Source organism: Rhipicephalus microplus, chromosome 1, assembly GCF_043290135.1.
Source record: "Rhipicephalus microplus isolate Deutch F79 chromosome 1, USDA_Rmic, whole genome shotgun sequence".
NCBI lineage: Eukaryota > Metazoa > Arthropoda > Arachnida > Ixodida > Ixodidae > Rhipicephalus > Rhipicephalus microplus.
The window spans coordinates 100,776,565-100,793,478 of record NC_134700.1 but is presented as its reverse complement, the minus strand read 5'-3'; positions in this window follow the sequence as shown (position 1 = coordinate 100,793,478).

Below are 16,914 nucleotides of genomic sequence, written 5' to 3'. Positions count from 1 at the left end.
CAGGTTTTGCCGGAAGTTGGGCCACTATGAAAAGGCATGCCGAAAAAAATTTGCCCGCAGCTTCCCTCGAGGGAACACTGAGGAGGATGCGGAGCATATAATTGGTTAACGGGGTGTTAAAGTGCGACTTACTTGGGTCGATGGCTAAATTGGTTAACGTGGTTGTAGGAGGGGGTGTTAAATGAGTGAACACGTACACACGTATGCGAAAGGGTGGCGCTGGTCGAAGGGACGTCGATCATTGTGTTTGTGGATTCGTTGGAATTCATTTCACCGCGACCTTGGACGTCGACGCGCCGTACAAACCAACCGACGAGCGGCAACTGAGCGAGCGAGCGCCGACCTTGAGTATATATACAGCTCGACGGCGCATGCACTGTCAGCTGTTGAATGTTCTCGAAGCGCGACACCACATGCGCGTCCACTGGAGAATCAGGAGAATTGTAGATGTCGAACGCGGTGTGTAGAGGAGGAAGGGTGCACAGATGGTGGAGGAGTGAAGCACGCGCGGTGTGTAGAGGAGGAAGGGATGCACAGATGGTGGAAGAGTGGGCGACGGCGCGACGGCGCATGCGCGCGCGTCAGCTGTCAAATGTTCGAGAAGCGGTGCGGACGGCGCGGACGGCGCGGACGGCGCACTACAAGGCGCGAGTATAAGATGCTCCGCATCTAAAAGAAGAAACACACAAATCTCGATAGCATCGCCGAAGCCTACGGCAAGTTTATAGGCACGGTCGAGCAGTGTGGGAACACACAGTCTGAGCATTTCGTGACGGTAAAGATAAACGACCAGACGCTCCGCATGAAAGTGGATACGGGAGCCGAAGTGACAGTCGTCGGTGAAAATTATCCTTCTCTTCCACCTTCTCTGGAAAACGCAGCCGATCTTAAAGGACCTAGCAATACTAGCATCCGTACGATCGGAAATTTCGACGCTAAAATATTTTGGAAAGACAGCTGTTCACAAAAGCCATTTACGTCGTGCAGAACTTGCGCACGCCCTTGTTGGTACTACCAGCCATAAAAGCTCTGGGAATCGTTCACTTCCTAGATGAATTAGACACTGCTGACAATATTGGAAGCAAGTATCCCAAGATGTTCCAAAGCACGGGTACCATATCGGGAGAACACACCATACGCCTTGTGCCACATGCAATCCCGTACAGTCTGTCTACACCGCGACGGGTTCCTATTCCCATAAAAGAAAAAGTCAAAGAAGAACTGGACAGGCTAGAACGAGAAGGAATGATACGGAAGGTCGAAGAGCCGACAGAATGGTGCGCGCCTATCGTTCCTGTAATGAAGCCGTCTGAAGCAGTTGGGATCTGCGTTGACTTAACTCAATTGAACCAGTTCCTCAGACGAGAGCGTCATCAACTGCAACAATTGAGCAAGTTATGTGAAGCTTCCAGGAAGCCAGTCTTCTCTAAACTAGACGCGCATTCTGGTTTCAACCAGATTAGGTTTTTCGAGGAATGTCAAAAGCTCACGACGTTCATTACGCCGTACGGGCGGTACTGCTACCGCAGGTTGCCGTTCGGGATCGCATCCGCACCTGAAATTTTTCAAAGAAACTTCTCGCAATTCCTAGAAGGCCTAGACGGCGTACTGAACTACATGGATGACATTCTGGTGTACGGCAAGAACCAAGTGGAACACGACAAGCGGCTTTATAACGTCCTCGAACGACTTCAACAAGCAGGCGTAACTCTCAACAGGGAAAAGTGTTGTTTCTCAGTTAAACAGGTCGCATTCTTGGGGATGATCTTCGATGCCAACGGCATGTGTCCAGACCCCGAGAAAGTTAGAGCAATCAAGCAATTGCCCAGACCCCAAAACGTTGCTGAGGTTCGATCCTTGTTAGGTATGATGAACCATCTCGCAAGATTTTTACCTGATGCAGCTTCAATGTCTGCTCCTTTACGCAGCCTCCTCAACAAGGACAGCGACTGGTTTTGGGAACCTCAACAAGAGACAGCTTTTGAGAAGATCAAGACCACTCTCAGCTCAGACAGATGCCTCGCGAGGTACAACCCCCGGTACTCGACAATTGTATCGGCGGACGCATCTTCATTAGGGGTTGGCACAGTACTCCTCCAGGATCAGCCATCTGGTGAGAGACGTCCTGTTGCATATGCCTCCCGATTGCTCACAAAAACAGAGCAGAGGTATTCACAGATCAAAAAAGAAACATTAGCTTTAACTTGGGCTGCGGAACGCTTCGACGAATTCCTAAGAGGCCTCACGTTCCTATTTGAGACAGATCACAAGCCTCTCCTCCCGCTACTGCGTCGAGATCCTCTTAATTCTCTACCGCCTAGAATTCAAAGGTTCAGAATGCGTATTATGCGGTACTCGTTCACGCTAACACATGTCCCGGGGAAAAGCATTGCTACGGCGGACACACTTTCTCGCGTGAGAGTGATGAACACAGCGCTTTTGGTTGGAGAGTTCTCTGAAGCAGACGTTTCGGCTCACGAGGAGGGTGTCATTCAGTATGCGTTCTCTGACGACATGCTCGAACGCATACGCTCAGAGCAAGCAAATGGCCGCGAATGTGCATCGTTGCTCGAAGCTTGTATGCAAGGTTGGCCCGTTAAGCACTACACACCACAACTTCTCAAGCAATTCTGGGCGCATAATGGTAACATCACGGTATGCAAGCAGCTGCTTTTGAAGGACTCAAGGCTGGTGATTCCACGAGCGCTGCGGAAAGAAATGCTTCGGAGGGTTCACGAGGGGCACCAGGGAATTGCACGCTGCCGCGCGAGCGCTAAAGAATCTCTCTGGTGGCCAGGAATTAGCAAAGACATTGCACAAGCCGTGGCCAACTGCCAAGCATCCGCTACAGAGCATACCCAATTTTCCGAACCAATGATTCCATCGGAAACAACCGAGCTGCCATGGCAGAAAATCGGAATTGATTTATTTGAGATGAAAGGAGCTGTCTATCTTGCCGTTGTTGATTATCACTCCAGGTATCCTGGGCTGGCCCTGCTGGATCGAGGAACGTCGTCGAAGGCGGTCATTCAGCACCTGAAAAGCTACTTTGCCAGACATGGGATACCGCAAACGGTAATATCAGACAACGGACCACAATTCATCTCATTTACGTTTGCTGATTTTGCAAGAAACTACCGCTTTAGGCATGTCACAAGTCCTCGTTACCCTCAAGCTAACGGGGAAGCTGACCGCATCGCAGGGACTCTTAAAAAATTTTTGAAGAAGGCAGAGGACCCCGACATCACATTGCTGAACTATAGAAACACGCTGGGTCCAACCGGCTATAGTCCACCGCAGCTACTAATGAGCCGCCGTTTACGCTCAAAAGTACCCTGCATGCCATCCGCGCTAAAGCCAGAAGTAGTAAAGGCTTCTTGGAAAGAGCAAGACGAAAAGTACAGACAAAAACAAAAGATGTATTTTGACAAACTTCATGCTGCGACACCTCTTCCCTGTCTATCCGCAGGCACTCAAGTATGGCTCAAAGACAGAGGTGCCGAGGGCACGGCCCTTCGTCCTTCTAAAACACCGAGATACTACTCGGTCTAAACTGAAGGAAAGACCCTACGCAGAAACAGGCGTCATCTCTTCCTTCTCCCACACGGAGGAGAAACAAGCCTCGTAAGGATGGAGCAGCATCTACGAAACAGTGAGCCCATGGACGCGACGGACAAAGACATCGTAGCTACAAATTCGTCTGACATCCAAGAGCCTCGTTCATCGAACGAAACTTGAAGTCCTGAGCAAAAAACAACGCGATACGGGCGCGTCATACGAGCTCCGAAAAGACTTGACATTGATGATTAATTTCTGATATGCTTTTCTTTTTTTGCCAGGCCCACGATGCTTATAAAACGGGAAAGATGTGACGTCATCCTGCTGCATTTCGTGGCCGCCTGCTTCAGAGACAAGCGCCAAGACACGCGCTATCTTGGTTTCCTTTATCCGGTTATCACGGGAGTCATATGATCATTCTGACTGTATATATTTCATGACGAAACATTAAAGAGGGTTTTTTTCTTGGTCGCGATGTAACGAGCGTCTGTCGATCACTCTGAGGAGCTTGACAGTTTCCAGCGCGGACACACAACATATCTCTGTAGTGGCTTCGGATACCAGTCTGGTGGAATCACGTTCAATACCAACAGATGCTCCACCCACTACGGCTCTCGTCAATGCCATCAGCACGGATCTCACTCCCCCGCAAGCAGACGAACTACTGGCGTGGTTGTCTAAGCATAAATTGTCTTTCGACGTACATTCCACTGCTCTAAGCCAGACTTCTGCGGTGGCTCATTGCATAAACACCGACGGAACTTCTACTGACCGTCGTCGACCATACCGTGTTTCATCCAGCGAACGTGAGATCATCGACAAGGACGTTGCTGATATGCTCAAGTAAAACGTCATCCGCTCCTCCTCAAGCCCTTGGTCGTCCCCTGTCGTTCTCGTACGAAAAAAAAAACGGTTTGGTGTGATTCTGCGTTGACTACCACGCATTAAACAAAGTAACCAGAAAAGACGTATATCCCTTGCCTCGCATTGATGGTGCCTTAAATTCCTTACAAGGAGCGAAATATTTTTCGAGCCTTGACCTGCACTCCGGTTATTGGCAAATTCTAATGCACGAGGATGACAAGGAAAAAACTGCCTTTGCCACACCCGACTGACTTTACGAATTTAACTTCATTCCTTTCAGCCTCTGCAATGCGCCAGCAGTGTTTGAACGACTGATAGACACCGTATCGCGGGCCCTTATTAGGAAAACATGCCTATGTTACCTTGACTGAATCGTCATAATTTCTTCAACATTCGAACAGCCCTTGCAGTTCTTAGATGAAGTTTTGACGTGTCTTGCAGCTGCTGGCCTTCAGCTCCACACGAAGAAGTGCCACTTTGCTAGCAAAAGTATTAAACTACTCGGACAACTCGTCAGCAAAGATAGAATACGGCCTCATCCTGACAAGATTACCGCCGTTCTTCATTTCCCGGTGCCTCAACGCGTCAGAGAGCTCTGAAGCTTTCTTGGCCTTGCGTCGTATTTCCGGCGCTTTATATGAGACTTCGCCACCATTGCTGCACCACTTCACCAACTCCTTTCTTCGGGAGCGTCATACGTATGGTCAATGGAATTTCAATCGGCTTTTGACAACTTGAAACGTGCCCTCACGTCTGAGCCAGTGCTTTGACATTTCGGTAACGCCGCACCCACTCTCCTCCACACTGATGCCAGCGGACACGAACTCGGCGCTGTACTTTTGCAACGAACAGAGCGTTATGATGAACGTGTGATCGCATACGCAAGTCGCACCCTCAAAGCAGCAGAGAAGAACTACACCATCACCAAGCAGGAGTGTCTCGCCGTTGTGTGGGCCATCCAGAAGTTTCGACCATACCTTCACGGCCGCCATTTTACCGTCGTCACTGACCACCACGCTTTGTGCTGGCTGTCGACGTTGAAGAATTCGTCTGGACGTCTCGGTCACTGGATACTTTTTCTTCAAGAATACGAGTTTGACGTTATCTACGAATCTGGCAAGAAACACAACGATGCTGATGCCCTTAGCCGCTGTCCTTTACAATCCTCATCAGGCACTCCTGGCCTGTCGCCAACTGTGAGTGAACCCATCAAAGTGTCTCCGTCAGTTCATTCACTCGCCGCTGTCGATTTTCTTTCCACCTTCAACAACGACACGTTTGCATCCCACCAACGCAGCGACACTTACTGTCGCTCTATAATGCAGCGCCTTCAAGGCTCCTCTCGTCCTCCCAACGCCCACGCCCATCGACAACTGCGGAACTTCAAGACTGAAAACTCAATCCTTTACCGCTTTGACTTCCACCCCGAAGGACAGCGCTGAATTCCTGTTGCTATTCGTTCCCTAAGGGCGCAGATTTCGGAGGCGTTTGACGCCTCCGAAATCTGGTAATCTCGGCTGGTCATTTCGGTTTTCAAAAAACCTATGAACGCATCCGCAGTCGTTTTGCCTGGCTTGGGCTTTCCAACTGCGTAGCGCGATATTTTGTGTCATGCTCGCTACGCCAACGCCGCAAGCAACCCACTTCCTCCCCGACCGGTCTTCTACAGCCTCTTCCGTGTCCTGACTCTTTCTTCGATGTCATTGACATTGATCTCTACGGACCGCTACCAATATCAGCTATCGGCAAGCGCCAGATTGTCACAGCAGTTGACCACTTAACAAGATACGCCGAAACAGGTGCATTTCCTTCAATATCAGGAGAGGACATTGCCACATTTTTTTTCTGGTGGCAAATCTTTCTAATACATTGTGCACCACGCATCTTATTGAGTGATCGCGGCAAGGCGTTTCTCTCGAAACTACTCGAACAACTCCTCCACGCATGTAATACCATTTATAAGACGACATCCAGCTACCATCCCCAGAATAATGGCCTCACAGAGCACTTCCATCGAACTTTGACTGACATGATATCTTTGTATATCAGCGCCGACCACACCAACTGGGATACTATCCTGCCATTCGTGACTTTTGCATACAATACCGGTATGCAGCGCACCACGGGCTATTCCCCATTCTTTCTCGTCTATGGCCGCCAACCAACATCTCCGCTCGACATCTCCTTTTCTGACGTCCCTGTGAACTCGTCATCGTCATCGAGGGAGCACTTAATCTCTCGCCTGGCCTATTGTCGCCGACGCGCCCACCTCAATACAGAGGCAAGCCAACAAGAGCGGAAGACTCGCTACGATGGCGTCCACCGCGTAGTTAGTTCACTTAATAAGTACTGTTGTGGACCCCAACGCGGGTTCCCGGTCTGTGTGATAAGTTTTACTCACGTTTAATCGGCTCCTACGCTATAGTCGAGCAGACATCTCCTGTTAACTATCGAGTAACCATTGTTGTCATGCCTTCCGACGGCCGTTTTCATGGTACGGAGGTTGTTCACTAGTCGCGCTTAAAACCATTCGTGCGCCGTACACCACCGTCATAAACAGCAGCCTAATTGGCCGCTTCCGCGCGAGGGGGAAATTAGTGTAAGCACAATATTCACAACGTTTGACCTTCATCTTCATCTGTATGTTCTCATCATCACGAAAAACGTCGTCTTCGTTCAAAGGGTTGATCAGGCGATTCGGCCTAATAAACGTAGTCGAGACTCCAACGCTGCTATTGTCTTACAATATAAATATAGCAAGAAAAAAAGCGCAAATTAGAGAGAAAAGAAATGAAATAAGGAAAATGAAGATTGATAGAAAGAGAGAAAGAAATAGAAAGATACAAAATGAGAGATATATACAAAAAGAGACAAAGAAACAAAGAGTAAAATAACAAGAATCAAGGAAGGCTGCCCAGCTTTCGTTCAAGCCTTGCGCAAGAAGTGCAAGCTGTGCCTAACTTTTTTTTTGTTCATCTTGAGCGGTGCACACTTGCTCAATGAGAACTGAAGCATGGGAATGCGTTTTGCTATTGATAAAAAAACAGTTATGAAACATTGAACTTGCAATGGGTGCTTTATTGAAATAATTCGTTTGTCGGACAACGAGCGCCTTAACAATGCATAGGTTGATAACAGAAACCGCATTTTTCAGAAAAATTGTGAGTTGGAGAACATTTGGTGGTTAACACACTCTTCCATATTCACGTGGTGGTGGTCTCTTTTGAAAGGACAACTGTTGGGTCAGGTGGGTGAAGGTATTGTTCAGATGTTTGTGAGATAGTCCAGTTGAGCTTGGCGTTATACTGTAAAAATACAGTGCAGTAACCCAGCTTTCTGGGTGAGTTGTTTCCTAGTTACTGGAAGATCAAACCAGTGAAAAACCACACGAAGAGAGCGAAGAACCACACAGGACAAGCACTTGTCCTATCTGGTTGTTCTCCTTCACTCTCTTCGTTTGGTTTCCCGCTTTTTAATCTTCCGGAAAATAGAGTGAGTGCACATTTTCAATAGGAAGTAGTCATGCTGCGTAACTTATTGCTGTGTGCCACTGTCACTGTTGGTATTTGGCTCCTGTGGGTAAGAGGGAGCTGCCCTGACACTGGAAAGTTGCTTTTGTCCTTCCACCCACCACAGGAAAACGACACTGAAGTCCACGGTGTGACTGATTGCCGTGAGTGAGACTATGGCAGTGATAGCCGCACCGACAGCGTCATCAGCCACTGGGACCTTGTGTGTGGGCGGCGCTGGCTCAAGGAGCTGTCAGCCATCGTTGCCACACTGGCGGTGGTGGTATGCGTTTCTTCCGATGTACTGTCTGACCACTCAAGACGTCGGCCTGTCATACTCATCGCGGCTGGGATTCTTATTAGTGCCAGCGTGGGTATGGCCTTCGTGGAGACGCTGCCATGCAATATCACTGCCAAATTCTTGGCGACCGGCTCGTCCTACGCTCTCACGTTGACCATGTTCGTGCTCCCTTTCGAACCAGTGGGAAAAGAACAACACGTGCTCCGAGTTGTTTGGAGTGCGGGCATCGGTACCGCCGTTCTTTTGCTTTTGATAAAAGGCATCAGTGCTCTACAGCCACGATGGGTACTCGCACATGCCTTTTTAACTCTGCCGGCGACGTTGTTCAGCCTGCTGTGCTATTCCTTGGAAGGGTCCCCGAACTGGTTGATCAGCAAGTCGCGAATGGGCTAGGCAGAACGGGCGATGCTTATCATTGCGAAAGAAAAAATATCGACATTGAGGGAGCTTGAGTCTGGCTTCATCTCTCAGAGATCAAACAAGACGGCAAGGCACCGACCGATCAAACTCGTTGGTGCGGCTACTGAAGAGCGATACTGGTAGTGAGACCACTGTACACGCGACCGTATTCCGCCGCCAGGTGGCTTCCGTAGTTTTCTGCTTCCTTGGCCTCACGTTTGTGTAATACTATTTCTTGATCCAGGAAAAACAGACCAAAATCTATGAGAGAGTGGCTTACGCCACCCTACCGTGTTGTATTTATTTCGCTGCGTGTCATTTAATGGGGAAGAACGGCGAGCGCGAAACACTGACCAGAATGCTGGTGATCCAGTGCCTCTCAGCAGCAACCTACATCTTGGCACAACTACTCGACGTCTGGACCGCATTTGCGCACCTGTAAAGCCTGTGCTGGTAATTTGCACGCCATGCCTTAGCGTCGCCTACGCATACATGAGCGACGTATGTCCAATCTCTATTCGTAGCACCGGTGTTTGCCTCGCCTATAGCTGCAGGCGCGTGGGAGCCGCGCTCGGTGTCTTAGCGGCCAAGAAATTAGCAGAGGCGCATTCGTTAGCGCTCAACGTCCCCACGACACTCATGGTCATCGTTAGTGCCGGTGCGATTCAATGGCTACCCGACGTGCTTATAAAGGGTTCGCCTAAGAAGCAGCTCAAGCCGGATGCCATGAGTGTGGAGCAGCGAAAGGAGGTGCTGAAGAAATCCACCAAATCCCCAGCTCGTGCGAAAAAGTCGCACCGCCGTCGTAGTCCTCAACGCTCGAAAGCGAGGTTAAAAACTGAATCTTGCGAATCTATGAACATCAAATCTGACACCGCAAAACAAGTGGCCACAGCTGCATTGTCACAGGGAGGCACACCTTTTAACCTCTAAACACTGTTCGTTGACCTTGAATGAATGTTTTTTTGTGTTAACCTTCCCGAAAATATAACTCTGACTTTTTTATTCCCAGATATTCTTACTTTTATGAAGCCGTCTACTGTTTGCCTTCAAGTTACGCGAAACGTGGTTTTTTCAGTTACTCATGCATCGTCACTGCGTTCATCAGAAGCTCTTGTATTCGACTCTTTTGCATATACAGAATGCTGGCACCGTTGTTTCAAAATATTGGTATGCTGTGAAATTTACATAACAAATTTTATTCTTAATTCTTCCACCATTCCCAACTGTTCGGTGCATATAGAATCTAGTGTTGTACAGAACAGTGTTCAAAGAACAAGTTTCTTTTTGGAGAAACGCCGCCATTCAATTCAGGATCTGTGGAACTGTAAAAACAACTCGTTATGTTTATAACAGAAGGATAGAGGGAACGGCATTACTTCTCTAAACGTTTCACGGCGTTCAACAGGTGCATGAAACCGGCAGTTCCTGCAAACAGGGTGGATATGTGTTCCCGAGTGAGGCACAATCACGTGCCGCTCATCTATCACGTGAAGAGTGACGTGCCAGGTGCACTCTTCGAAAAAAAAAATTGAGTGACCCTCACTCCAATAAGGAAGAAACGGCGATGTTCTCAATATTCGTCTTTAAATGAAGCAGCTTTCTTCCTTTTTGCAAAGGAGAAACAGTTTCTCCCCATCAAAATCAAGATGGCTGACCCCGGAATAACGAAGTGATTAGTCTTAGTGAGTGTACTAATTTCTTGACTGGCTAGAAGTACAAGGCACCCATAATCACGAAAAACGGTCCCGTTAAGCTTAATACTAAACGACGTTACAGTAAAATCAAGCAGACAAACCTGTGGTGGTGAAAGCCTCGCGAAACATAACGACGTACTTTGTACGCTTCGTTTGGCCAGCAAGACGGCGTTCACTTCGCACGAAATAATTATAGCGGAGTTATCACTCAGAGACTGCATTTTAGGTTTGGTGTCTTTATTTTTTGAAGATTCAATCAGTGTAGCGACGTTATCCACGCGTTTACGGGGCAATAGGCCACGAGATGTGCCTACGAATCGTACATTTTGTCGCAGCAAAAACTTCTGGCGCAGCAGTGCATAGTTTGGACAGATAGACGTTGAACATTATGAAAGTAGATGGAGGTGTAGAGCGCCACAGCCATGACGTAGGCGGTACCTGACGTTATCTGGAGATATTGAACAATACTGAAAAAAGAAAACAAAAACTGCCTGCAGTGAAACGATATTTTAGCGTACAATGGCGAGCCAACCCATTCCTGGATTTCTGAAAGCCACCGGAAGGCTGATGCAATACACAGTAATTCGATCGTACACGTCTCGTTAGTCTGAGAGAGATGTAGTACACTCACACACTCACACAGAGAACTTAATGAACAATTCACTCATACGTACACAATGTGGCAAATAGCCTATGCATAACGCTATATACGGTTTGCCGTGACCGTGCACGCTCAGGAGTGTTTACCTGTTTTCTCTTTGTTGCTTTCTTTTGCGTATCGTATACTGATGTTGTAGTTCGTAAACGATAGGCAGTGCATATAGAGGTAACAATACATGTGTTTCCTCCCTTTATTGCTTTGCATAATAAGACTGTTGACATTTCGCATATACGACAAAATGCAAGGGTAGTACAAAATGTATCCGCAAAATACAATAAAAACCGTCCGCTCTGAGCTGACTAATGATCTATTTTTTGGCTTTCGACAATGATTCAATGCGCACAGTCCAGTCTGGTGCATCCTGTCTCCCTTTCAGCACTTCAAGAAAGCGGCACTCTGATTCGCAAAAATATGCTCGTGCAGGTGGCACCTCTGCATCCGCATTTTCAAAGACATTTCTGGTTTGGCATATGTTTTGCAGGCCTAGAAGCATAATTAGATCATGAAGTACTCCAGTCTCGTTTTTAAACGAAAGAAAACAGATGCCATGTGGACTTAACAACTGCTTTTTTTTTAAGGTTTTCTGCAATATGTCCCAGAAAAACATCCCGCTCCAGCAATCTAGAAAGACGTGTTCAATTGCTTCCGGTTTACTACATAAGTGTCAACGTGTGCCCTATGAGACAAGTGATATCTCTATCCTCCAACCATGTTTTAACTCGTAAGTTACCAGTGGGTAAGCTGAAAAAAGAAGTTTTGACTCCTGGCGCAACAAGCATTCTTTTAACACGCATAAGAACATCCTGTTCTGGGCCTGCACAGTATAACGGGTGGTACAATGGTACAGGCGGTAAAACAATAATGAGGTCTTTATAACTTTTTGTACGTGAGACTTCAGACAGGTACTCTGTAAGAAAAATCTCACTGATAGAAAGTGGAAGGACGATACAACATCCCTTGAATAATCTTCTATAAGGTGCTTTCACATTTGCCATTTGATGACGACACAAATCATTCCGGTGGCACTCTTGACTATCTCAGTTGTATAACAGTTCTGAAGAAAGGATTATATGCAACACGCAGAAAAAAGAAACGATTGACAAGCTACCTTATGTACAAATGAACTAATCCAAGCCCACCATCTAGTACATTGCATAAGGGGTTTGTACGGCTCGATCTTTCCCAGACAGAGCTCAAAATGAACAGTGCCTTTACTCTGTGTATTTTCTGTACACTTACCCTACAGCAGTGTCAAGCTGCATTACGTGCCAGACCTTGCTTACGAAAAACGAGTTGCACGTTGTGGCCCACGCGAATATCGAAATGCCCCTTTGCATTTATAAACCTCACTGGGTAATGCCTGTGCTTTTGTTTTTTAAGAACGGTTCACTGTCACCGTAGTACTCCAGCGGTACTCCTAAATACTTCGCTGTTGTTTCCTGCCAGTTAATGTTTCGAAACGCTGTTGATATGACATCCCATTCTTAATCTCAAAAAACGAGGCCTTTACCCAGCTGACCACACTGCCGCTCTCTTGGCAAAAAGTTTTCTTGGCGTTAACAGTATGCATTACACTCTCATAATTGCTGCGATGTCATCAGCATAAGCAAGGAGGCTGACCTCAGCTTCATACAATTTAAAGCCGTGCATCGCGCTGTTATTATTTACGCCTAAACAAAAAGGTGCAATGAAAATAGCGAAAAGCAGAGGCAATAGCAGGTACCCTTGCCCTACAGACCACAGCACAGGTATACGCTTACCTGTCATTTTATTTATTACCAATCGTTTTGTGCATCCTGTGTAGACCATTCGTACTCCATCGCTGATAAAACTCCTTGTGATTACGTGCTCAAGTTATGAAAAGAGCAAGTCATGCGGCACTGCGCGGTCAAATGCCTTTTCGAAGACCATTTGGAGTAAGATAACACTGGGATGCTTAGCGTGACAACTTTCTACGATTGATCGTGCCATGTTTGTTATACATCTTTTTTTGTATACATCTTGTTTTACCCCAAGGTATGTGGAAACCATCCAGCTTTTTCATAACTGGCTAAAGTATTTTGGCCAATATTTTCATCAACATTTTGTAGTCAAATTTAGTTAGGTGAATTGATACGTCTATGCACAGTAACACATGTAAACTTTTCGGGATCTTCTAGTTTCTAAATCAACAAAATTGAGGACATGGTGGTGAGCGCCAAGCTTTTAACTTGCAACACCTGCGGGGGCACAGTCTACGGTGTCGACGTGGACCTTGAGCTAGGGGAGATCTTCGCAAACATCTCCCCATCGGTGCGTGCTGTTTTGTACTATCGCCGTGGCGTTCCCGTTGACGTGAAATTTGAGGGAACGGCCGTTCCAGCAGAAATTCACCACTTTAACCAGGGCAGGCTGGCGCGGGCGCGGCTACCATGCCCTTTTCAGCAAGAGCGCTAAGGAGTTTACGGGTACGCCACCGAGACGTGCTCGCGGGACAAGCGCTGCCGGCGATGTGGCAGGAGCCACACTGAAAGCCCACATTGTCTCGAGTGCCCAAATTGCCTCAACTGCCAGGGCAATCATGCTGTCAACGAGCCGCGATGTTCTTCCTGGTAGCTGCAGCTTAAGACAGCCTTTATTCTTGCCACCGCCAACGACAAAATCACGTGCCACGAGTCGCTGCAGCACGCACAGGCCAGGGCTAAAACCTCGCCAAAGGGTGCCCCAGCAGCGGCTTAAACTCGCTACTTTCGAGATACACTGTCATACAACAACGGTGCCACACCATCACTTGCTGCCAAAGGGGCAGCACCAGTGCCAGCCTCCACGAGCGACCAGAAAGATGGCGTGATGGCGGTGCTAGTCGCGGCTTTTAATTCGCTCCTTAGCGACGTGGAGTGTGACTCGACGACGCGTGAAATCCGTGTCACGAGATTCGCGACCCTGGCCACCCATCACGCCGTAGCATGCCATAGTTAGTTGGTCGAAGACGCCGCGGCCACGGATATTGCAGTGGGGTGATTCCACGAGAGATCGACACGGGTACAAAAGTTGATCTTTTAGATTTCATTGAGTATATTATATTTCGTGAACCTCTCACCAGGTAGCGCGAAAGTCAACTTCATTTTATGATTAACGGCATAACTTACGAGAAAAAAATATCAAACTTCTCCAACACGGAGGCACCAATTTCGTCACCTGTCATTTTCGAAAATTGTAGATGCTATGAAAAGACAAATATTTTTGTTTCAAGGAAGATATTTTTTACCTGTAATGCATATCTAATAAAGAATGAATTCATACAGTTGTAGGTTTGTAGACCTCAAGAAAATAGCTTTTAAAAATGTCTAATTTTGCGACAGTTTGAAATAAGTTACGTATTCCCCGTTTTTTTTTTCTCCGAAAGTAATACAAGCAGCGTTTTCAAATTTGACACCTTTTAAGGATATAGTGTGTTCATTAGGTACATAAACTATTGCTGCCGTAAGGCAAATGTAAATTTTTATATATTGCCTCAAAATTCTCATATTGCCAAAAGTGTACTCCACTGAAATTTGAATAATAATAAAAAAACCATCTTCGAGTTTTCTTAAAATCTCGTAAATGTAGAACCGAAGGCCATCATACAGTAATATAGAAAAAACATGTTGCACTATTTGTTTTTAGCGACAATATTCGTGGTACAAATCAGAAATTTTCGAGAATGCGCTGTTAAGTTGAGAAATGTAGAAATCGGAACGGAAAAGCGGCAATGAGCTTCAAACGCGAGTAAACGTGACTGCATTTGGTGAAGAAAGGCTGTTTTAGCACTTTAACAAGTACGTACCCATGAAGGCGCATTTATGCTCCTGATAACACAGCTCTAATGGAGGAAATCTTCGACACTGTAACTTAGTTGCAATACATCTGTCTATATTAGCAGGTAAACTCAAACATGAAAATGCTCCAACGCAAGTGTTGGGTCTCGCTAGAAAAAGCATATGCGCTTGAAGTACCCTCACTGATATTTTGGTGGTGACTGCGTAAAACAAGAGATGTGCTCAAAATGGCTGCATATTTGGCAGATCACATTTAGCAGCACGTGACGCTAACAAAACATGACCACGATCAGTGCCCTCAGATGTGCGTAGCCAAACATGCCAAGAACATATGCCTGGAACACGTGGCAACGATTTCCACTGGCTCTTCTTAAACTGACGGAATGTTTCTAGCTCATCTGCATTTGCACACAGCAGCTTGACATTCTTGAGCTTCGCGCTCATTTGCGCCACCGTTTGGGATGCTGACATAATCACAGCTGAGCTTGCCGCTCTGAGGTTGAACGCTGTCACAAGAGTTCTTGCCATGTCCTGTGGCCGAAAAAATCTACTTTGTTGATATTATATGATCTTCCTGACATAACTCGAACAACTGGTACTTGTTTTTGAAGTGACTGCATGCACCATCAGAAACATAAGTAACATGCGTGTCAGGCTTTAGTTGTTCCTTCATATAGTTGTAGATTATTTTTAGAGAAAAACAGGCATGTGCAGCATCATGGCATGTGTCATCACTGATGACGGCAAAACTTTGAATTGATTGCTTCCTTGTGACGACACACGTGAATATATACACCTGTCTTTTGTGCCAGTGATACGGCTGTACCTCGTTCGGTAAAATAGCTGCCCAATTTTCGGCGAAATCAAAGTGAAAAATGCAAGATTATTTTTTTGGTTCTCTTTCGCCTGGCGTATTGCTGAGTCTTGAATGTATTTTATGTAATCATGTGTAATCCGCTTCACGAACCATAGACTTAGCTTTCGCAGAAAAGCACTTGCCTGGGCTGTTTTTTTACTAGATTGCCACTTTCCCATACTGCATAGGCTACCTCAATATCTTCAGAGATTCCTAAACATGTGGCTGTCAGAGCGTCCTCCTTACCACAATAGTTACAATGGCCTAAAAAACAATCACTTGTAGGCCAGCTGCAAAGACAGTTCTTTCAAGAAGTCCGTCGTGTAGGCACCATCGGTGACGTCTTGTAGGGCAGAAACACATTTCATGGCATTGGCACAATATATGCAAAGGCACACTTCTGGGTGTGGTGCAAGAAGAACCCACTTGGGCCTCAGTGAATAAAACTTTGAGAGCCTAATAGACGTGTTCAGATTGGCTTCTCTAATGAAACGGTAAGCCTCTCGCACCGAACGGGTCATAAACCTTTTCGAAACAAGCTTCTTTTTTCCGTCAATGATAACAGATACATCTTTTTTGTTGGGACTCTGCCGAGAGCAGCTGTACTCATCTTTGGAGTAGTAAACCATAGCTTCCTGAACGTTCATTGGGTTCAGCCGTGTCCTCTTTACCGCATTTGGTGCTAACCATATCCCGTGTTTTGCGTGCCAGCGTCGAGATCTGTATGTCATGTAAGCTGACAACTTTGGTATAAGCGCTTGGATTTTTGGCGCTCTATATCACTCAGCAACAGTGTCAACAAACGCATGCGCTCTTGATACGAAGAACACGCTTCATAGGCTTGCTTGAAGTTCGTGAACCATTGGGCACACACACTGCATTTTAGATCTGATGGTTGAAGTGGTGGTTACACACAGTACGGTGGTATTTCACGGTTACTGTAGAATTGCTGCTAAATTGTCTTGGCTCTGCATGAATTTTGCTATTTTGCGCATGCAGCCTCTCCAGTCGCATATGTGACAATGCTTCAGGCATGTTTACGCACCGCTCTTGACTACTGCTTTTTTCTTCTTCCGGGAAAAACTCATCAGCTGTTTCAGCTGAGAAGCCATTAGACGAAGACAGCATATCTCTGAGGCGCCTGAAGCAGTTCTGGCAGACGTGGTCGTTGTTATGTGCAAGGCGGGCAGCTTTCGGCAAAAACTTCTGGAGGGCAAACAGGCCGATGCCTTCGACCTTGCGGAAGTTTCTTTGATAAGGTATTTTCTTTTT